At 40.9% G+C, this 24,694-nt stretch overlaps 1 protein-coding gene and 1 pseudogene across 5 annotated transcripts in view; both read left to right on the top strand.

Moving 5' to 3' along the window:
* Nucleotides 1-24,694, top strand: part of RANBP17 (RAN binding protein 17) — a 163,844-nt gene that overhangs the window by 67,257 nt on the left and 71,893 nt on the right. The window lies entirely within an intron of this gene.
* Nucleotides 123-288, top strand: LOC148686159 (U2 spliceosomal RNA; annotated as a pseudogene).

The following is a 24,694-nucleotide window of genomic DNA, read 5'->3' as shown; positions in this document are numbered from 1 at the left end:
ATTGCTGGCGAATATCGTCATACATTTTGCATTTAAGGACCATATGAGCTAAAGTTTCAACCAGATGGGTATTGCATGGGCAGATCCTGTCTCCTTCTGCCATCCCTGCGAACCTACTTCGAATCGCTTCTCGGCCTTTTGGCTAAGATCAAGTGTAGCGTGTAATATTTTATATCTTTTGGGGCTCATGCAGTAGCAAAATAACATTAGGCTTTTGATCCGAGGAGATGCAGAGTTTGTCTCCTGTTGAGGCGTTAAGACAGTTTGGACCCTAACAATGCCCTACTCTCATGCGGCATGTGTTGTTTTTATACAAACTTTGCCATACGGAAGAGGTGCAAAGTAGTATAGCAGCACAAGGCTATTCATCTTCCAATGCTTGATTTGTTAGCTACAGTGAGTACCTTCCTTTTGGAGTGGGAATAAATCCCTATTATTTACAGCTAGATAAATAGTAGCTCTGTGGGTTGAGAATTTCCAGAGGTGGCAGTCTTGCCATCAGTTGTGCAGAAGTAACAAGGATGCAGAGATGCGTCCTTGGCTTGTACCACAGCATTCTTGTGGGGCAGATTAGCAGAGTGGAGTTGGATTGTCTAACTCAGGGGTCAGCAAACTTTTTCAGCAGGGGGCCGGTCCACTGTCCCTCAGACCTTGTGGGGGGCCGAACTATATTTTGAAAAAAAATATGAACCAATTCCTATGCCCCACAAATAACCCAGAGATGCATTTTAAATAAAAGGACACATCTACTCATGTAAAAACATGCTGATTCCCGGACCGTCCATGGGCCGGATTTAGAAGGCGATTGGGCCGCATCTGGCCCCCGGGCCTAAGTTTGCGGGCCCCTGGTCTAACTCTTTGTAGAGAGCAAAAAGGCATTAGCTATAGATTCTGACCACCATGAGGTTGGGTCAATGCTGCTGTGCTTACCCTTGGGGTTAGTTCACACACACACACACACACCCCAAAAAAACATGACAGCAACGAAATCCTGAAAGTCCATTGAAAATATTACAAAGTATTAAAGTCTCTGAGGTAATCAACGTTTAACTGTTTTTAGAAATTTTGATAGTATTTTTTTAGTATTGATGCGTTTGCTGCCCATGGCTCCTTTGGAGGAAGGGTGGGGAAATAAATTAAGCAACCAAGCAAGCATATGCACTGTGTGAAGATCTTGAGAGAACTGCTCCTCTGATCTAGATTGTTGAAATTCAGACATGCCTTCGGCATTTTTTATTGCATTTAACAAAACGTTTCAACCTCTTAACTGTAAATAAAACTTATAAGCTGTTTATTAAAAACAACAACCATAAAAGATACATTCAAATGATCAATTACAAGCAAAAGCAAATTTTAACAAGCATGCACTGCCAACTTATGTTGGTTGGCTGCTGGAAACAGAATGGCTGAGTTGTGCTCAGGTGAGGAGCAAATGAATGAAGGGGTGTGGAAATGGTGCCCACTCACTGAAACACGATAAACCACCCAGCCACCAATATATGCTCCTAAGCTTCCATACATGACTGTGGATATATAAAGGGCTAAGAGAAATACAGATTAAATAATAATGTTGACAATGTTGTGTGGAAGATGCTAAAATCTTGCATGCATGGGCAGCACCAATTCCAAAATAAACTCTCATCCGGAAGATCATCAGAGAGAACTGAAGTTCATGTGCTTCGGTTCCCTTGCAAAATATGATACTCTGTATGCAACCAGTAATGTTCCCCCACACTGTAACTCCATTAACGTTTTGGTCTGCAATGTGCAATAGCCAGGGATGCAAAAAGTCATATTGGTGTGTCATTATTATTTATATTTCACTGTCAGCAAGCATGGTATCTTGCAGAGTGACATAGACAACATAGATTTCCCTGATCCTAATGAATTTATAGTCTATATAGACAGTGGTAAAACAACAGAGGGAGAGGGAGAGGCAGTGGAAGAAGAAGAATGTGTGCAAATGCTGCTCTGCCTACTTAAAGCTTGGCTGTAGCTGGGAATGGATATTAAAATAATAAGCCAAGGGCCATACAAAGCTGGATTTTGAGGAGCGATTAGGAGGAATGGAGTGTACAAGTTTAGAGAGGAAGCATTGTGCATAGAAGGGCAGCAAGGGAGAATGGCAAGAATTGTTTAAACAATCTTTGGCTATTTTGCCTTTTGCAAAATGGTTGTCGTTGGGGATATACAACGTGTAAGCAGAAGACAAGCACACATCAGGAATTTTCTCTCCCCACTCCCCAGCAGCGCATGGCATCCTGAAAAGCCTCTCAGGGGGGGGACAGGGAGTTACTAACATTGTGGGATATGATGTGTGGTGCTGCAGTGAGAGAAAGGGGATTGCCTCAAATTGGGCAGAATAATCCTGTGCTAGCAGAGCAAAAGATTTTAGGAGATCCCCCCTTACTACTACAGCCCATACACCTTGGCCCATGATGTTTAGTAAGCCCCACCTCCGCTGCCGCCACCCCACCAATGTGGAGAGTCTTTTCTGGTGGTACTGGGGGCTTCAGCAGGGAGGTTGGGAAGACTTCCGTTACATTACCTTGTATTCAGCATATGTATATATGGTGAGGAACTGTTTTGTGCATATCTCTCATTGTACTAATGTCCGTTAACTATGGCTTGACCATTGAGTAGCTTATCATGGAAACATGGAATCAGTTGTGGTTATATACTGTTTGCATTCATTGCACTCTGACAAATAATCACATCCTTTCAGCTTCTTTACCTCCATGCAAAATAAAAAAATTCCTTCAGTAGCACCTTAAAGACCAACTAAGTTTATATTTTGGTATGAGCTTTCGTGTGCATGCACACTTCTTCAGATACACGAAGTAGCCACGGTGTATCTGAAGAAGTGTGCATGCACACGAAAGCTCATACCAAAATATAAACTTAGTTGGTCTTTAAGGTGCTACTGAAGGAATTTTTTTATTTTGCTTCGACTCAGACCAACACGGCTACCTACCTGTAATTTACCTCCATGGTTTCTCTAATTCTGGGTTTAACTGGACAACACATTTTTGCTTGACTTTGGCACTCTTGGTCCATGAATTTAATAAAATGAAAACCAAAGCATTTGCAGCACTTTTATATATCTTCAGAATTAAAAAGAGCTGACAGTTTTACTGGCAGAGCAAATGTTAATGCCTGTTACATTGATGTTAAAGGACCCAATCATTTGTCAGTGTACTATAATGCATGCAGTACATCTTCATTTTATAGGCATATAGAAATTGGCTTCATGTTTCCAAGATAAACTGGTGATCAAGTTATAATTAACCTTTTGAACCTTGCTTTGTAATAGAATAGCCAATTAGTATACATTATCAATTGCAATTGCAGTCAATTCATTGTTGTGCTAAAAGAGCTCTTGTGAAGAGATGTGGATTGTAATTTTTGCCAAAAAGTAAAATAAAATACTAAAACTCCTGGGATAAGTAAATTCCTTACTACTATCATGCTTTCCCAGTTTATGGCTGGTCTTCTTTTTTTTCCTTTTCCTTTTTTCAGAGGATTGGATTTTTTTGATATTGCTATCCAGGAGGATATTTAGTTGTTTGGAGCTTCTTCTTACCAGTTTTTAAGCATGGACTCAAATTTCGGATCCGGGGGGGGGGGGGAGTGGCACTTCTGCTTGGTTTCACTGTGTGTTTGTGGCAATTTTAAGAAGTAGAAATTATAAATAATTCCACATTCCTCAAGATCACCACATGGCTACTTTCAACAGAGTGTACCTGTGATGAATCAGTCCAGCGCATCCCTCCCCATGAAAGCCATATTGTATTAGACCTAAATTGGAACACAAATATGGGTGGTTCTCCGCCCCCCCCCATATGGGAGGTCATTCTCTCTCTTTGGTTGCTGTTAGATATGGATACCCCTTATGACCACTTCTGACAACCGCCATTTTGGAATGGGACTGAAAAGAAGTCAGGATTGATTTGCATGTGTGTAACAAATTCATTTTAAAGTTGGTGTTAGGGTGGGTTGTTTTTTAGACGTAAGGAGGGACAGCTCTGTCTTTGCCCGTATTTGCATGGCCGAGCCACGAAGAAAGACATCCATGGAGTTTCACCCTCTTTGTGCTTGAATTCAAGAGAAGCAGAAACATGACTGCATGGAAACTTAGCCGTTTATTCCCTTTGCTCCTTTCTGACCCAGTGGCATTCATAGACGTCGAAATCAATGTTTTTCTTTAGGGGGGAAATACTTTGTCAATGCTTCTTTTACTTTGGAATAATCTTAATCAACCCTGTGTGTTGAAGAATGGTAAAGATGTCATATACTTGTTGTGGAGCATCGTGCAAAAGGAGAATACTGCCCTGAGATTGCTGGGTATAGGGCAATATAGTACGGTAATAGTGATAATAATACACTTCCTGGTGTCACTGTACAGTTTTGTAGCACAGAATGAGCTTTCTAACATTTGGATCCATTTATCCCAGGAAGATCCCAGAGTTGTCTGGGAACCAAGGCTATATATTTAGAAGAATTTAGCACAGGATCCCGCTCCACAAGCACCAGGGGCAACCCAGCTGGCAAAACATCTCTATCCCTGTGACAAAGCAGGAAGCAAAGATAACAAGTGAGTTAAGAAGCTGGGCAAGGAAGCTAGAGCAGACTACAGTACTGTCCTTCTCTTTGGGTCATAGTTTCGAAGTAAAAATATACAGCCATACCTTGGTTTTCAAACGCCTTGGGAGTCGAACATTTCGGCTCCCAGACGATCGAAACCCGGAAGTGATTGTTCCGGTTTCTGAACATTCTTTGGAACCCGAACGTCTGACATGACCTCTGCGGCTTCCGATTGGCTGCAGGATGAATTGATTTAAATCACTAGTCCGTAAGACTTTATTTAAATCTTTTTTCTTTCTTTTTTACAGAAAGACTCTTGCTGGTATAATCTTAATATTTACAACCAGGCGAAGGTTTCATTTTTGGAATGATACATTTTCAGAGTAGTTTTTACAGTTATATCAAAAATTACTGGTTATACTACCGGTATTAGAAATACATTGTTGTTGTTTAGTTGTTTAGTCGTGTCCGACTCTTCGTGACCCCATGGACCAGAGCACGCCAGGCACTCCTGTCTTGCACTGCCTCCCGCAGTTTGGTCAAACTCATGTTTGTAGCTTCGAGAACACTGTCCAACCATCTCGTCCTCTGTCGTCCCCTTCTCCTAGTGCCCTCAATCTTTCCCAACATCAGGGTCTTTTCCAGGGAGTCTTCTCTTCTCATGAGGTGGCCAAAGTATTGGAGCCTCAGCTTCACGATCTGTCCTTCCAGTGAGCACTCAGGGCTGATTTCCTTCAGAATGGATAGGTTTGATCTTCCTGCAGTCCATGGGACTCTCAAGAGTCTCTTCCAGCACCATAATTCAAAAGCATCAATTCTTCAGCGATCAGCCTTCTTTATGGTCCAGCTCTCACTTCCGTACATCACTACTGGGAAAACCATAGCTTTAACTATACGGACCTTTGTAGGCAAGGTGATGTCTCTGCTTTTTAAGATGCTGTCTAGGTTTGTCATTGCTTTTCTCCCAAGAAGCAGGCGTCTTTTAATTTCGTGACTTCTGTCACCATCTGCAGTGATCAAGGAGCCCAAGAAAGTAAAATCTCTCACTACCTCCATTTCTTCCCCTTCTATATGCCAGGAGGTGATGGGACCAGTGGCCATGATCTTGGTTTATGTATGATCTATGTATTAGAAATAAATAGACCGATAATAATGAAATTATTGTGAGGTTTAATAAGTTTAGAGGTTTAGAAAGAAAATAATCATTTCCTAAATAACAATTTAAACCATTTATTTAACTAAATCAATAACATTGTAGCATATGTATCCATTTTTGTTAACTGATGTAGTTAAACAATTAAAAAAACTTAGACTGAGTTTTAGCACACATGAAAAACTTAAAATAAATCCTTATTTCCTGATGAATAGCCTTTGGGCTATAATGTAACTTAAATAGAAAACTATATTTAAAAAGAATTTTTCCCCCAAAGCATTTTATTTTAAAAATCCACTTTAAATAATAATTTTTAAAAATCTGATATTTATTTATTTAAATCATTGATTTTTATCCACCCTGGCACCAAGCCCATCACTCATTGTGTGATGCAGTGGTGGTGTTAGGGAGTGAGGTTTGCTACTCTATTTTGGGACATAAACAGACCATTTGGATCAGACCAAATTTGGATCAGACCAAATGCCCATCTAGTCCAGCCAACAACATTCCTCTGGGAAGCTCCCTAGCAGGGCTTGAGCTCAAAGCGCTCTCCCACTCGAGTGTTCCCTAGTAACTGCTATTCAGATGCACATCGCTTCCGATACTGGAGATAATATATCCATTCTATGGGCCACTCTAGCCTTATCCTCCATTAATTTGTCTAATCCCCTTTTAAATCTGTCCAAATTGGCAGCCGCCACCCTTACTCAGTTTGATTGGATTACTCCAGATTCTATTAACTACGAGAGAGGGAGAAACCTACCCCTGATCCACTTTCTTTACACCATTCATTATTTTTTATGCACCTCTCCCCCCCCCCTGTAAATTTGCATCTTTTCCTCAAGTGCAGTTGCTGCACCTCATTGATTATTGCAGTTGCCCTTTTCTGCAGCCTTTTAAACGCTTTGGGGTGCGGTAAGCAGGGCTGGTCCCCTCAGATGAACCCATATTGCCTTGCATTTCAGGTTAGGGGAGCATTTTGTAGTCAAAAACTTTCTGTACATGGATGGTTCTACCCTAGGCCTGTGAGTTCCGGGGATTTTGACTAAAGGAAGCTGTGACATATAGGGAAGAATTGAACATCACACTCTTCTGATTGTTCCATCAGCTTTCTGCTTCCAAATGGAATGATCCCCACTCTCCCTTCCTGCTATTATGGGGGTTCTCATGATCTTCCAGAGTGGATTTGGGAAGGTATGGGGGTAGGAGGGGAGGAACCCTGTTGTACTAGCTCAGGGGTTGGCAAACTAAGACCCGGGAGCCGGATGCGGCCCACTGGGCTCGTTAATCTGGCCCATGAACCTTGCGGACCCTGCCACCCGCTCAGTCAGTCCCCGCGCTAAACCAATCCGAAGACACGGATGCCTCTGTGTTACGCCCCTTCCTTCCCGCTGAGTCAACCGCTGAGATGGCCAAGAGCCGAGCAGGAGGAAGTGGCGGTGACGGGGAGGCTGCCTCTGCCGCCCAGGCCAGCAGCGTGGACTCTGTGCCCTGCGGACCCCTGGCCGAGGCAGAGGACAACCTTGGCAGAAGTCACTGCTCTTATTTTTAATTACATGTCCAGCCTAGCCTCTTCCTTGGCGCCCTCCAGAACAGCGCCTATCACTATGTCTTGTTTTTGGGGTATGGCTTATATTGCACAAATGCTTAGAAATCCTGCTACGGCTTATTTTATGGGTTTGTCTTAATTTCGGAGAAACAGGGTACATTGACCAGTGCTCCTTTTCAATGCAATCTAGGGCACTGTATGCAATTACCACCACCACCACCCTTGCACTTGATGTGTGTACTGGTAATTCTGACATTGATACTTTGTCATGTATTGCTGTGATTTTGTTCCCCAATGTGTCTCCATGCCTACAATTTCTAGCAACCCAAGCACTTACAAATAATAATTTTAAGGACAAGCTTGGTATATCATTATTTTTTACCAGCGCGGCAGCTATATGACAGGGTAATCTGCTGTTTCTGCATTGTATGGGTTTTGCATGTTGAAGTAAAGGACTGTGAGCATTAATAAGACATTTAAATTCATTATAATGAAAAAAAGTCTCCATTTAAAAGCAACGATTGTATATAATGTCCGCCAGAGCAAACTGTCTCATAGAGGAGCATTCCCTTTATCTCTGTATAGAAGAGTGCTGGAAAACATGTATAAAGATAGCTGTAGTAATGAGCAATACAGTCGAGAGAGGTGATTTATGATACCTGTTTCTGACAGCTATAGTGCTGAGATTCCCAGGGTATGTGATCACTGTGTTAGCATTCTGACAGCTCAGCATTTAGAACATTATGGTAATTTATGCAGCATACGCTGTCACCTGCACTGTCAGAGTTTCTCTTTAATGATGGTGTAACTATTTTGTTTGTTTGCACTGCATTCTTTTCATTTGGCTAATGCCTTCTCATTAGATTCAGCCTAGAAAATGAGAGTAATTAAGTGCTTCCTATAGCTCAGATGCAATGATTAAGTTGCAGAGCTGCTGCTGGTTATGTCTTGTCATTTATCTCTATTAATCTGAGAATAATCGAGATGATAAACACATGTAATTTTTGCTAATGTTCAATAGATGAAATTTATAGTTTCTTAATCGAACCCAAATACTGCGCATGTGTTGTGTGTGTGTGTGTGTGTGTGTGTGTGTGTGTTTATTATTGTTGTTGTAGGGTTTTAAGCAAACATATAATTATCCATAGAGCAACAGGAAAAAATATACAGCATTATGCAATGATTTCAACTTTCTTGAGAGCATCTTCCTTACTGGAATCTGATATAAATAAATAAATAACGTGTGCATTTGTAATTCTCTGGGGAGTCTGCAAAATATGCTGAGGTTTGTGATTATTGTTCAGGGACAAAGCTAGTTTTCTTTTTAAAAAATACTTTCCTGCTTTCATCTTTTTTTGTATTCTACAGCATTCTGTATTTAAGGCTTAATATCATTGTAAAGTACTGTAATACAGTACAGGTATGCCTAAAATAAGGTGTGCATATGACTTGATCTCTAAAGGGTTTTTAATGTCTTTCAGCAATTTGTAGACCTTTTGTTCTGCTTGTCAAGCTGGCAATGGAGGTTGTGTCAAGCTTTGTTCTCTTCCTACATTAATTGTGACTGAGGAGCAGCTTCACATGTGAATTTAGACGTTGGGGAATGATATGTGGAGTGCAAAGAGAGTTTTTGCATGGCTGGCAGATTTGTTTTTAAGGAACTTATGTGAGATTGTTGTACAAGTAGATTTTGCACCCGGAACTTGTGCTTCCCTCTAGGCAACTTACTTTCTAAGCGTTGTTTTTTTAAAATAAAAAATAAAAAAACATTTATATATCACTTTTCCTATAAATCCCAAGATGGTTAAAAAAATTTTTTTTAAAAAAATCCACCACCCCACATTAAAACAAATAAAAGCACATTACAATAATTTAACAGGCTGAGGCTGTAGCCCCAACCCTGACATGCTGGGTCTGGGGGTGGATTGAGTGGAAGCATCCCTCTGTTTGCTTCTTTTGGCTCACCCACTGAACATGCGGCAAGCAGGAGTTCTCCTGGCAGTCTACCCGCTTTCAGAACCCAGTGGATAACCACAACATGGGGTGTTCCAATGGCTGGGGTGAGGCAGGGCTGAGTTGACCTGGGATCCACTGGATCTTGGGCTGCTCTCCAGCTGGCTTTAGCCAGCATTGGACCTGATCTGGCTCCAGCTCCTGTGCCTGCCTGTAGCTGGTATGAGGATTGGGCCCAATCTGCCTGCCCCATCTTTCTGCTGTGAATGCCATGCTGTGGATACACAGGTCGCTCTGTCCCAGTCCACAGAGTCTCGGCGGTGGCCGATTTGGATTGCAGTCCAAAACCCAAGAAATAGACACCGTAGCCAGACAGTCCCTCGAGACAAGTTATTGGTAATCCACAAAAGCAGAGTGAATAAATGCATTTTCACAAGGCACCAAGAACACAGAGGAACTTGATTTACATCCGTGATTTAACTCAGCCCTGTGTGTGTGATATTTAAAATCCATCTTCTCCATCTGCAACCCATGAGACTTGACTCTTCGTAATTTTTATATTAAAGACTACAACGAAGTAAACTAATTAACCTGTGGGTTACCTGTGGCCGGCAGTTGTATTGAATGCTTGTTGGCCTATGGAAGTGGTATGCAGTTAGTTTTGCTCAGAGTAGACCCACTGAAATTAATGAACATTACTGAGTTTGGGTCAATAATATCAGGATGTCTACTCTGAGTAAAACTTAATTGAATTAAAGTGCACTATTCTGAACCAGTTGGAATCAGACTCATAGAGCAGGAAACACTTACTCTCCGGCAAGTCATTCTTGAACTCTTGGGCCCAGTTCCGACCTGTGCTTCGTAGTTGTATCTAGGGCTGCCGAGAGGTCGGTACAGAGGATGTTGATGTACCAGGGCCCCCCAGCTTACTTTTTTTTAAAAAAAAGGTTTCTAGTCTTCCTAGAATGTGGGATTCTAGCCTTGTGGCTTTAACTGTTAATGTGCCATGCAGAAATTCAACAGGTTCTTTTCTAATATGGAAATTATGGGGAAAGTTTCCCTTGTTCACATTCTGTCTGTCAGACATTTGATTACATGTATGGCCACTGATTTATTTTTGGGCCCTCCTCGGCACCTACAGAGGAGGACATGTTAGCAAATGACACCCACTTGTGCAAATCTTACACAAATCTTAGTGGGCTGGAACGCCCAATCCACATACAATGTATTGGACCTTGAAAATCTTATTGGCGCCCCTGGTTGCATCCCTTAGGAAGTTATTAACCTTCAGCTTCTGTTTCTCATTTATATAAGAGATCCATCTGAAATGTTGGATTATACATTCGTAGTAGCAGTGCATCTGGGAGTTTGGGGGTTCATGTAAATGGTTTAAGGACATGGAGATTCCTGACTGATGTTAAATAAGGGGTGTTAATGAAATGACTTCTTGATCCATCTCAGCCCAGTGATTCTGTGACCTTGGATCACTTGCACAAAAGAATATGGACAGGGCCACTCTTCTCAGAATGACCATGACTTTTAAAACTAAAGAAAGTATTAAGGTGTTTAACAGCTTTCATGGCAACTGTCTCTATGTCCCACCTTTCCCCTAGATTTTCTTCTTGTGACAAAACCCTTGGATACTTGTGGTTCATACCAGCATTTTTCTTCGAAGCATTAGGACAGGCATCCCCAAACTTCGGCCCTCCAGATGTTTTGGACAACACTTCCCATCTTCCCCGACCACTGGTCCTGTTAGCTAGGGATCATGGGAGTTGTAGGCCAAAACATCTGGAGGGCCGCAGTTTGGGGATGCCTGTTGTAGGCATAGAGAAAGGCTGGACTATATTGTGGAAGGGGGTGAGAAGAGAGGGAGAGAAGATTTGTCTTTGGGCAGTTGAACGATAATTTGAAAAATCTGCAGGCTTTTCAAGTGAAAGGGGCTTACTTGTCAAGCATGACCTGGATTGTGGCATTTTTGATGGATAAGTCAAAGGCCTCCTAGCTAAAATGTATTAAATTTTACCAGATTTTTTAAATTAAAAAACAACTTATAGTTAGAAAGCCTTATTTTACAATATTATTTCTATTTGCTCTGGGTTACTACAGCTATAAGTGACTTGGAATGTCCAAAAGACATTAATTGCCTGGTTTTGCAGACCTGCTCCCATTTAAAAGAATATTTAATTTTAATACAAATTACATTGTTGGAATATTCTGTCCAAAGGGTAAGTGCATTGGCATTGTTTTTAGAAACGACATTAAGGAGTAATTACCACTTATGTAGGGCAGCTCTGAAGCTGTCATTGAAAATACCATAAATTCTTGGGTCATTTCTCCAAGAAAAAGGTTGAAAGTAGCCAGTGATGGCTGCTGGGCTTTCATTTTTCTGTGACTGGTAAATGAAACGCATGCAGCCTCACCAAACTACATGACTAATGACAACCTCTAGTGGCTTCTGCAATCAAAGATTAATTTGCTTTATCAAGTTTAAAGAATAGTAGGTGATAAATCATGTCAGAAACACATAATCAGTGGCAGGCTGATGTTCTTTTGCACAGTGGAGGGCAGGTGCAATGGAGAATTTGTATCCACGGACATTAACTGCTGTTCCCGCACTCTTGTGCTAAGTCCTAATTTTTATTGCGTCGATTTTTGAGCCGGACAACATCCTTTGTCAATTCAACTAATTTTAAAAAGTGGCTTACCCTTTAAAAATGAAGTGCATTTTGAGGGACACATGCTTTCACTTATTTAAAATAATTGTTGGGTATATATTTATAGCATCTCTTTTAAATAGCTGAATGTGTGACTCGGAATAAGGATCCAAGGGTGATTGCGTACCTATGTTTTTCCTCTTTTAATTATTTAAAGAAGCAAGGTATTTGACAAATTCAACTCAATATGATACATCATAAAAATTGGTGAATGTGTCGTGCATTCATAAAAACATTTGCTTGAATTAAAGCATTTGGCTTGCCTCAGATGTACACTGGGATATATAGTTGAGCTTCGCAAGATGAGTCCACTATGGATTGTGTGGCTAAAATCCGGCGATTCAGTATAACCATTCCACAAGTATTCAGTGGAGATAGTAAGCAACAGTTCAAAAAAAGTAAAAACCATTGTGTTTTTAATTGTGTTAATTTTTGAAGGGTCTAGGTAGCTATCATTTTATGCACATTTACCTAGGAATAAACCTTATTGAACACAGTGGGCTTGTTTCAAATGCTTATGCTTACGTTTCGGTTATAAAACCATATAACTGATAACCAGCTATGCAATCCTCCTATTTTAAGGACACAGGTAAGGCAAGCCAGACAGTGCAGAGGTGATAATGCTAGTTGTTTCTGAGAATGTGTCAAGTGCTGACATAAGCTATCCAGGACTCATCATTCATTGTTGACTACCGTTTGTTGTTTTATGTCTTGTGGTGATAGGCAGTCAGGACAATTTTGATACTGACGCATTGAGAATCAGTATATACAATGGTTGCTCTTGCAGTAACTATTTGAATTGGAAGAATTCCCCCCCACACACACACCACTTGATAATTATCTTCTTTTTTAAAACTTGAAATGTAATTACAGTGGTGTTTTTCCCCTCTAGCTTACCTCTTTTGGGAATGGTCATTCTGCCCCATTAGTGTCTGAAAATGATGTGGATGCAGTAGCGTATTATATGCGGAGAGAATGAAAGCAATACTCTGTATTAATTTTTTCTTTTGAGCTGATGTAATGCTGGATAGCAACCTTTCTGAGTCAAAACACTTCCCTTAAATATGAGGTTTTTTTAAAGATCAGAGTTGAATAATTTATTGGCGTTTTTGTACAGTGTATTTGTCATTGCCTATTTGTAGAAGTGAAGGCATTTCTGTACTTGCTTTTTACAGACACGGCTGCATTTTCCTGCAGTCTGATCCTATTAAACTGAAATGTCTGCTTGCCATAGACTTACCATATAATTAAAGATACTGATCTTCTGTGTGGGGTTAAACGTATACCATCTAGGCAACACTATTTGAAATAGAGAAAATATTTCCTAATTCTTCTTGAATAAAGCTAAGATTATTATGTTTTAAATCCAAGAGTTCAATTCTGATCCATGAATTCAGTACACTCCAGATTTTCCCTCTCCTCCACATTTTTCTGAAGAACTTAAGATGTAACTTAAATTTATGCTATATAGAACTTTTGTTTTAGAATTATTTAGCGAGGACAATATCCAACACTGCTGGTTCACTTATGCAACACACTTCCACATGCCCAACAGATCTGCCTTTTGATTTTATTTCCCCTCCAGCCCCCTAAATGCCCTCAAAATCTACCTACTCCAGGGTGTCACCAAGGGAACCATGATTTCACTCCAGAATGCTTCCGTAAAATCAATGTCAGGTGGGTAGGACCAATCTTGTAAGTCTTTCCCATGCAGTTGTTGGAGGAAAGGATATAGTTTTGGTGTCTTAAATGCTACAGCACAAAAAAATAGGAAAGTGACTCCCATGTACAAAGAGCAGTACCTATTTATCTACTTGCACTTTGACATGTTTTCGAACTGCTAGGTTGGCAGGAGCTGGGACTGAGCAATGGGAGCTCACCCAGAGGTAAAAAGCATTTTAAACATGTTATCTACCAAATATTAAGTCAAAAATAGTGAAATACATGATTGTAAAAAGTAGAACCTGTTTTCTTAACTGCTGTCTAGTTCTGTGGACTTTTGAGCAGACAGAGTGTCCATGTCAGTAGTCTGAGTTAAGCAGAGGTAAAAACAAGACCTTGGTCTTCTCCAAGGAGTCGTGCTAAAACATCTACAAGGGAAGTTGTCTCTGTGGGACACTAGAGACAAACATTCAAACATTCCTTAGTTGACCATTGTGGAAGACTACCTCCACCTCCCTGGAGGAGTTGGCTGGCCGAATTATTTGATTAAATGGCCCTTGCCTTATTTTGTAGCCTTTGGCTTCACTGAGGCTGGAGGGACAGAGGTACTGTAGGGAATGCATCCTCTTGAGTCTAAATATGATGGGCGGCTAGTGCTAGTGGGCAGTAATGCTTCTGACTACCAGTTCCTGGAAGCCACAGGAAAGGAGAATGGACTTGTGCTTAGGTCCTGCTTGTGAGTTTCTCATAGGCATTTGGTTAGCCACTTTGAGAATAGGATGCTGTACTAGATGGGCCATTGGGCTGGTACAGCAGGCTGTTTTTATGTTCATATATCCTCCAGCTGGGAGAGACATGAATGGGTTTTTGGTGAGTCTTCCCTCCCACCCCACCTCCCTGGAAATAGCCCGAACCTCTTTCTCATCTGAGTCCCCAGCCATGTACTACAAAGTCCCCAGGCTGTGGGTTGTGACAGCTGTCCTCTGGCTCTGCAGATTTATTATTTTTTTGGGGGGGGAAGCATTAGCTTTTTTTGCTGCTGCATCACACTGTTGACCTATGTTAAGTTTGTGGTCTACTAAGACCCTTAGATCCTTTTGTGCTAAAAGAAATGCACTGGCTACCAAGCAAGGTCTAAAGTTCTATTATTAACTTGTAGAGATCTAAACAACTTGGGAACAAGTTACTGAAGACAGCGCTTTCCCACACATTGTTTCATTATTAGAACTATTATTATTTTAATAGTAAACTTAATTTGGATTTATTTTTAAAAGGAAAGTGGTATAGAAATGTTTTAAAATAAATAAATCAGTTATTCTGTTAAACCAGGCAAGGGATGGAAGAAGCAGGAGGAGGAGGAGAGTATTCAAACTCATTGCTTGTTCCCAAAATGTCCAAACCATCATATGAGGACATGAACAAAGACCAAAGAAAAATCACAAGGGAGGGGGTGAATATGTCCGAAGATGCAAAGGCATCTTCATCCCTAACCACGCAGTAATCCTAAATTATAATTGCTTTTGCCATCACCTGTGTTAATTAACTTGGAGGTCGCTCCAAGGTCTTAAACTATTAAGATGAATGGGTTGAATATCTCCATTAGCCTGCTTCATGGGGGCTCCCTTTGGCATCCTGCAGAGAGAAGTACAAAAAAAGTAAATGCTACTATTTCCATCTAGTAGGAGGGAGCTTGAGCCCCTTAACAGCTAAGATCTTTCAAGATCACTGAACTCTAGGTAGTCCATGAATACCAGACTTGACTGCAGATGTTCCCAGCAGTGACAACATTCTCCCCCTGGTTTATGGTTCCTCCTCACCACCACCACCCCTGTTTATCACAGTTATGGAAAAGGAAGAGGCTGGTGGTCTCTAGGGAGTAATATAGAACCAAATTGCCTTGCAATAGTCTTTGATTCTGAATAATCGCTTTTTCCTATCTGCATTGAACAGTCCATGCCTCCCATGAACTGTTGAGCATGTTAATTTCCTTGTAGATAGCCCATTCCCTTGACCAGGCTGCATTTGTACATGCTTCAGATCTGCTCGCTGTTTTGAAGATCAAACAATTGGCCCCAGTACTGCAAGAAACATGGGGGTGGTCCCAGTAGAACATGCTACTATTGGGGGGGGGGGCAATCCATTCAAAACAATAAAAAGGATTAGAATGCTACAGATGCAAGCCTCACTTTTGGGGCAGCAATTATTAACATGATCTAATCAAGAGTAAACAATGATTACTTATGTAAACTCCAAGCAGGCCAGTTGGTCCTTCAGGTCTCTGCTTAGGATCTCATATCATGTGTAAAGGCATATATGAGGTCAGAATGCCTTCAGCAGGAGACCCTTCTCCTGTTCCACAGAGCAAACACTTGCCTAAAGTTGCTGAGAGCAGAGCCATCTCAAAGGGGTCTGAATGCACGGGCAGATTGGCTAGGGAAAAAAGATAGGAAGGAATGCCTTCAGCAAGTCAAACCATTGACTATCTGGCTCCGTATTCTGTACACTAGTTTGCCCCAACTCCCATCATCCCTGACTTTTGGCACTATTGGCTAGGGCCGATGTAAGTTGTAGTTCAACCGTTACCTGAAGAGCCACAATTTCCTCGTCCTGCCTTCATTTTCAAATTCAGTTTGCCATGAAGAATGGCTAGTAGCAGCCCAACGACTTGCTGCCCCAAATTGGAAATCTTTGGAAGACTTACAAATGTCACAATGGAAACAAGGAGGTCTGGGCTATAGCACTTTCCCCCAAAAAATGAACAAAGAAGTTAAAGCCTTAGCTGAATATCAGTGGCACCCATCGGACTAACATTTAAAACTCTGGAATAATGTTTTCTCTTAGGAATCTGCTTTGCCGGTGAGGGCATGTAGGCAGGGGAGCTGCTTATTAATAGAGGTTGGATTCTTATGTTCCCTTTGAAAAAGCAGTGTTTTTTTTTAAAAAAAAAGAATTAGGAGTGGAAATTTAGGAAATCAGATCTAAAGTTCTTTGAATCCTGGCCATTGGCTTGTGTCCCCTCCCCTCTATTTCTATTCGGTAACATTTCCTTCCTTCCAGTTCATTGAGCACTTATTCCACATTGTAATAATTTTTTATATTTCCTTAACTACAGTGGTACCTTGGGTTACAAATGCTTCAGGTTACAAATGCTTCAGGTTACAGACTCCGCTAACCCAGAAATAGTACTCCGGGTTAAGAACTTTGCTTCAGGATTAAAACAGAAATCTTGCTCCGGCGGCAGCAGGAGGCCCCATTAGCTAAAGTGGTGCTTCAGGTTAAGAACAGTTTCAGGTTAAGAACGGACCTCCAGAACAAATTAAGTTCTTAACCAGAGCTACCACTGTACATTTAACTTACTCATTCTCATTCACTCATTCTGATTCTCATAAATACATGAGACAAACCACTGTTTATTTGGCTTCCCTAACATGAAGTTGGTTTTTACCACTGGTTTTGGGTTCTCAAGCTCCGTAGCTTACATTATTTTTGATTGGAATGCTCACCATTATACTAAGAAGCATAGTAACACGAGGGCAGTTGAGAAAAATGGAGGAATGTTGTTGCACACAGAGTTATTCCTAGCAGACTCCTCATTGGGCTCCTTCTGAATGTAAGGGGCAGGTTTGGGTGATTTTGTAGTTATGGTTAAAATCAGTCTTCTGGAGGTTTTGTACAGCATGGATATGGTGTCCAAAGGGAATGTGACTTAATTACTTGCTCTTTTTCTTGGAATTTCTACCATAATCCCAAACTGTGTAAATATAACTGCTTCACTAGAAGTTAAGAGCCAGTCAGTAATAAGGAAAAGTTATATGTGAAGAACATAGCATATCAAGAAAATCCTATAGTTAACCAAAGCATGTGAAATATATAGTGTAATTATAAGGCTCTGGAGAGCCCATTGTGTTCCAGCATGGTGCAATGTTATCAAAGTGTACCTTCACGATATTAATGGTATTTACTGTGACTGTACAACTAAATAAGATTGCCTTGGTTAGGCTTCATTCTTTGCTTTTTAACCTAAAAAGAGCTTTCTTGTGGAATTATTAAATGTACCTAATGGAACAATCAGTGCAGCTTCCCCCTTGCATGTGCTGAAAATGTGTATATTGTTGAAAATCCTTTGTGGTCAGGAGATTTATCCATAACTCCCATTTTCTTATGGAAAATGTAGCTGAAAACTAATGTTACTTTTTTGTCAAAGTTCAAATCTTTCAGTGATTACTTCACTGAAATTAAAACCTAAGTTTTAATACTGTTCTAGTCAAACAGTAGGGACCCAGGTGGCGCTGTGGTTAAACCACTGAGCCTAGGGCTTGCTGATCAGAAGGTCGGCAGTTCGAATCCCTGTGACGGAGTGAGCTCCCATTGCTTGGTCCCAGCTCCTGCCAACCTAGCAGTTCGAAAGCACATCAAAATGCAAGTAGATAAATAGGGACCGCTATAGTGGGAAGGTAAACGGCGTTTCCATGTGCTGCTCTGGTTTGCCAGAAGCGGCTTTGTCATGCTGGCCACATGACCTGGAAGCTATACGCCGGCTCCCTCGGCCAATAATGCGAGATGAGCGCGCAACCCCAGAGTCGGTCACGACTGGACCTAATGGTCAGGGGTCCCTTTACCTTTACCTTAGTCAAACAGTAAGGTGTTGTGGGACACCTTATTTTTGTAAGCCTGGCATATCTCGACCAGCTAATTATTTTAACTGTGTGCCAAATTTTGTGTTGATTACTTAATAAGAATGGCTAGAATTGAAGTGTTAGTGGATAGGTGGCACACATTCTCTATGTGTATTTACTCTTAGATATAACCTTAGATTTGCCTTCAGCTACTAGATAAAAGGTCAGATTTTCCTAAAGTGGTTAATAAGACATAAATATAGACATTTCACATGATGTACCATGTAAATGTAAACCTTTGTAGTTACAAGTTTTTGTAGCTGGAGAATTGTTTTAAAAGGCATGTAATTTATTAGCTATCGGTAGCTGCTTTATTGCCTTGCCGCACTGCAGTAATAAATAAAAGAAAGTGAACTGATTTTACAAATGGCACACAAGGTGCACATTTTGTGAAAAAAGTCTTTTTTTTAAGAATTGGCATTAAATCCTTTTTTTGTGATGACAAAGAGGCTAAGAGTGCAAACTGTATTTTCTGTTTATCGAAAACAGAGTCTTTTTTTCTCGAGGGCATTTTTTCCTATGATCATCAAGGGATTTCAAAAGCAATAAAGTGTGGAATCGTTGTTCGACTTGAACAGTATTAAAACTTAGGTTTTAATTTCAGTGAAGTAATAAGATTTGAACCTGTCTCACGTTACAGCACTGTAAGGCATTTAGCAATTGTATTTTAAAGGAGGTTTTTAAAATGCATCTCACTTGTGAGCTAACAGTCTGTCTAATAATTAATAGTTTCTCCTTGGTACGAACTCTGTTTTTTCATATGGGCTGCCTTGGTTTCGTTAATAACGGATTATAATAATTATAGGGTTGTTCATTCTTAATTAGCTTAAGCCCACAGCCACTTTTTGTTCTTCTCTCCAATTGCTGTTGTGATTATACATCTAACTTAAATTTTGTTTCTTCTCCTCATGAAAGCCTAAATACATTTTATGTCTAGAATTAATAATGAATCTTCTCCAAACATGACTTGCAAATACTGTAACATTCAGTTTTCAGCAAAATACAATTACCGTACATAAAACACACTCTTGTCTTACATGTTGCAAGTATGGCACACTTAGGTAGTCCTAACTCTACTTACCCGGGAGTAAGCCCCATTGAATTAAATAGGAGTTACTTCTGTGTAGACATAATTGAGATTGTGCTGTTACATCTGCATGGCGTGAAAACTACATAAAGATCTAAAATGTAACTACCTGTACAATAATTTTTCTAACGAGGTCTGAATATACTTAGATAATTAGTACCTTTCATTATTCTAATGGGACATGTTCAGAATGGCTGGCAATATTTAACATTGGAGAGGTGAGCTATGATCTTTCAGGATGATATGAAATACTAACAGCCTCGATTAGCTGTAAGGTTTCTTTTCTTTATTTTAGTAGATGGTCTAGACTGTAAATATTAGAGGATCTAAAATAAATCAACATATTATCCTAAGGATACAAAATGTAAGCGCTGTTTGTGGTTGGGAACCTTTGACAGATAGTTTGGATGAAGCAGATGATTGCCCGCCTTTCGTATCTGGCCTCCATTACTATGCCTGGAGGCAGTTTAGTGTTATAGTTGTATACTGATGTCAGGATTACTACTGAGTGGCTAGCAATGACAGATGTCTATAATTACAGGCAATGCTTCCAGTAGTTCAAAAGAGCCAGCCTATGTTGAACAATTATCTTATTTCTGGCCTGCCAAAGAGGAGTGTTCAAATTGCTAGTATTAGCTATGGTGTATCCTTCCCCCTTCCCCCAAGGCTCTGATATAAATGTGCAAAAAGCATTCTGATATATGACTTAAAACACACACAGGCCCTGATCCAGGAAACCTTGCATGCAGGCAGTAGGCTTCATACATACTTTTGCGCTGGAAGATATCCTGTCAACTCTGGGGAGGAAGAAACTGTCTGAAAACACACAGTGCATGCTACAAGTCAGCAACTCTGCTACTGTTTATTTGGTGGTGCATGCGAGATATAGAAACTCCTGAGGTTTTGCATACTGATTTCCCCCCTACCCAGTACCTTTTACACATAAATGACAGCATCCCAGATGTTCAGCCCATGCACACAAACCCATTTCTGAGGATCCCTCAACCTTGCTGGATTGAAATGATTATCTCCTTTAAATAAGGACCCTGCTATGCTTCTGATACATAGGACAAAGACCCTTGCAAGATGGATTCTCTAAAAATACTGTTGGCCAAAATAACATTAGCTACCTTGTCGCAACTTTAAGGACTACTTCACACATTGCTTTTTATGATGTGGCAACTAATGTTCATGTTGAGGGGGAACCAATAGAAAGAAATTACAGTATCTTTAAATATGGGATGTGTCAGTGCAAGGTGTTTCAGAATAGGAACGAGAAAGACTATAACACATTATCACAAGACTACCTCAAACGGCTATAAATAGATGGTATTCGTTAGTTGGTATTAAGGATATCTTGATGACATGTCATATATTTCTAGAGCATAGCTTGGAGGTGAAACATGCTTTGTAAGCAGAAGATCCTCAGTGTCTCTTTGTCCGGCTGGGAAAGATTCTTACCTGTAAACTTCGAGAGTTGTGTCAATACTGAGCTAGACGTAAAGGCCCAAGGTCTGCCTCGGCAAGTTAGATTCCTAATTTTCCTATGTGACACCAGAATGTGCGGCCTGATAGGATGTGGCCTTCCTTTTGTGCTGTCTTTATGCCATAGTGGCATAGTCTACTGAAGGCCCACCTCTGCTCAACAGTGATGGAGTGGAAAAGATGGAGGTGCTTTCTCAAGCAGCAGTGTCGGCTCCAGGAATTAAAAGAGTTCTGTCTGAAGAATTTGGGGGAAAGCCATCCTTCCATTTCTCCAGTTCCTGGTGTTAAGTAGCTTCAGGCATCAGCCTCTTTCCCATGGTGATGCAGGACTCCTCCATCCTTTGATCATGCTGGACTTCCTGGTGTGCAGAAATTTCTCACTGCCTGTATATGACTGCTTAAAGACATGCCAGATTTGGCTGGCAGGGGATTGCCGGAGATGAGAGAATATCTCCTTTTCCCAGATGCTTCTCTTACTGCCAGAATTCCAGCTGTGCCGTATTTGGGTACAGAATCTGTTCAGAATTGTTTTAATTGGCAAGGTTGGGGAGGCATCTGAATGAAATGACAATGTATTTGGTAGCTACTTCGCAGACAGGGATAAAATTCCAAACAGAGAGTTGAACATGACTCAACAGCCATATTTTCTTGCACATACCAAAGGCACAGTCGAAATAAACTTCCATTATACTTTCCAAAGGGCTTTGTCCTTTGTACTCAGGACACTTCTCTAAAATATATCTGTTTAGAACTAGCATACTCACATTTTAAATTTTGGAAATTTTATTTTAACTTTATTTGCTTCATGGTGTCTTTATCCCACTCTTCTTCCAAAGTTCTCAGGATAGTTAAGTCCACCCCCTTTAATTCTCAAAACAACTCTGTGAAATTGATTCAGCTGAGAGCTGTGTGACTGCCCCAAAGACGCCGAGTGAGTTTTGCTGCTGAATGGGGACTGGGATGTGGGCTCCCCAGCCTTTGTCCAGCACAGGAACCATTGCACCACACTGGTTCTCTTTGCATGGAAAGGAGGGATTTAATGCTTTCCCTGGTACCTGCTTCTGTGTATTTTTTTCCCCAGGAATAAGTGGTGATGTGAACATTCTCAAATGACATAAGGTGTGAGTGTTTTGCGTTCTGATAAGTTGTGCCTGGATACCAAATGTATAAGTCAGAAGCAGCCCTAAGAATAATGTGAACCGGGGAAAGGGTGTGTAGCTCAGTTTGCATGCAGAAGGTCCCAGGTTCAAACATTAGCAATCTCCAGGTAGGGCTTGCAAAGACTCCCGTTGGAAACCCTGGAGACCAGCCTTCCCCCAAACTGCTATCTTCTAGAGGTGGTTGGACTCCAGCTCCCATCAACCCCAGCCAGCATGGTCATTGTTCGGGGATGGTGGGGTTGGAAACCAACAACATTTGGAGGACACCAGTTGGGGGAAGGCTGGTGTAGACAATAGTGACTTAGATGGACCAATTGTGACGCTTGGTATAAGGCAACTTCCTTCCTATTGGTGCAATTCAACACTGCACTCTTCCAATGGTTCCATCTGCACAAGCATTGCGGTTTGCCACATAAAATAATCCCTCCTCCTACCTCCATGAACTCTTCTGGGGTTTTTCGTGACACCCCGAGCCAATTTTAGGCGGTGGGGAATGCCCCATTGCACAAGCAAAAGCCTTTGTGCAGGGCTTCTGCTGACGGACTTGTTAAGTGAATCCTGCCCTATGTGTTTTCCCCAAACTCCTATGCAGTGGCCAACTCATGTCTATTAGCTCAGCTCAGCTAGTAAACGTTCGACTGTCCTAAGTTATCTGATGACAAAATGCTTTAATGTTGCATCTGTATTACTGCTGGTTTCCTGCAACAAAGCCTGAATAAAGTTCAAGAAGTTGTAAGAGCTAAAACATTTATGCTGTGCCTCTTGGTAATAACTTTACTGTAATTTTGTGAAGATCTGCTACCCAAAATCTTAATTCATTATTGCAACCCATATGAAACATAGAGAATCAACATTTTCTTTTCTTTTCTTAGTTGCACAGTGTGAAGGATTCATTGTTCTAGTTTAATTTGTTTCATGCGGTGCTTCTGAGCACATTCCATACAGAGCTGTTATTGAATTTCTCTGACTGTCATTATATATCCATACAACCTTTAGAAACCCTCATTCTCAGTTTCCCAGTTTTATAATGTGCTTCACATTTTAAGGATTGACATAATTAGCTTCTTCTTCTTCTTCTTAGCTAAACATGTCTGGGGCCGAAGGATTGTATGAACAATATAGCATGAAGCTTTCATTTCTTTAATGATGATACCATCTTTTCTCAGCCTAAAATTAAATTCAAATATACCGCTTTCTGCAAAGTTGGATATTTGTTTCACTGCCTCCTCTATTCTTTGCAGCATAGCACAACATGCCCACCCCACCTCCCTAAATAACTGCAAACCCTTTTGGATTGCAGAAGAAATAAGAATAGGCTATTCTCATTTCTGTAATGTTACCTTGTGGTATTTTAAGTATTGAATTGATCTGGGAATAATTTGATTGGACACATATTATGTCCTGTAAGAAGAGAAACATTAGCTAATGGGAATATATTTGAATGGAGCTCATTGCTGAATCTTTCCTTGCTTTCAACTGAGCCTAATTTTTTACTTAGGGCATTAGCACTGAATATGAGGGGGGTGGCTTTTGTAATTTAGCTCCAACTGATAATGCTGTAGCCCCACACTGCTGTGTTTGTTACACACATTTTGTATTATTTGTGAGATGCAAAATTCACCTGGAAGCGCCTTATCAGCTCTTCCCAGAGGCATAGTTAAAATATTTTCCCATAGAGGTAGTGTTATAGGCACCATGTTTGATGAATCTGGGGAACATGAGACTGAGTAGAGGCTATAGCCTTGTGTTACATGGAGTTATCACTCCTACCGGTACTGGCCTTACCTCTCTTTTCTACCTGACCTCCACATGTTGGCAGCTCCAACTTCACAGGGGTCTGTGTGATCCATAACCTTCCCCCCCCCCCCCCCCGGCAGCAGCACATGGGTAGATTCTGTGCATTGGGGCAATACCTTTTTGCATCTAAACCTGCAACCAGGATTTGGATTACAGAGAGGGAGGAGCTTGTTGAGTTCCATCTCAGTCACATCCGCAGCAAAGAAGTGGGATGCGGTGCCTGATCTCAACCTGCAAGAATTATCTGCAGAGGGGTTACATCTTGAACGTTACAAGTGGGACCTGCCACAAATGGCTGCAGTTTCCTTACCACCTAGCAGAAGTCTCTTTTTCAGGGAACCAACAAGTCAATCAGGCCCCACCCACCCACCCAGGAAGATTGAAGGCACTCAAGCAAAGTATTCTGCTTTCCCCACCCTTTTTTATTTTCCAGCACAATCAATCTTCCGAGGCTGCCAAGCAGATACATGCTCCATTGGGCTGTATTTGCCTTGTTAGGTTTTGTTTGTTTGTTTGTTTAAAAAAAAAAGGTTCCACAGCCTGTGTATGTTGTGTGTATTTGTGATACTTTGCTATGCAAAATTGTACTAGACAAAATTGTACGAAGAGCAGGATAAACACAAATAAATAACATTATTCCATAGCTGTTTTAATTTAAGAGCTATTCTTTCTCACAATGTATGGTATAGCTATGTTACCCACACAGCTATTTAAAATGACCCTGTCACGTGTGAAAACAGATTAGATTGTTGCTGTTAATTAGCTTTTCAATTTACTTATTCAGTGGTTCAGATAAGTAGATTTAAGAGGTAATGATCCTGTTTAGCACCAAAGCTTAGCTGTCAGATTCTAGTAGTTGAGGGACATCTCC

The sequence above is a fragment of the Zootoca vivipara genome, chromosome 3, assembly GCF_965207765.1.
Source record: "Zootoca vivipara chromosome 3, rZooViv2.hap1.1, whole genome shotgun sequence".
Taxonomy (NCBI): Eukaryota; Metazoa; Chordata; class Lepidosauria; order Squamata; family Lacertidae; genus Zootoca; species Zootoca vivipara.
The sequence above is the reverse complement of the archived record's forward strand: the minus strand, read 5'-3'. Positions and strand labels throughout refer to the sequence as shown.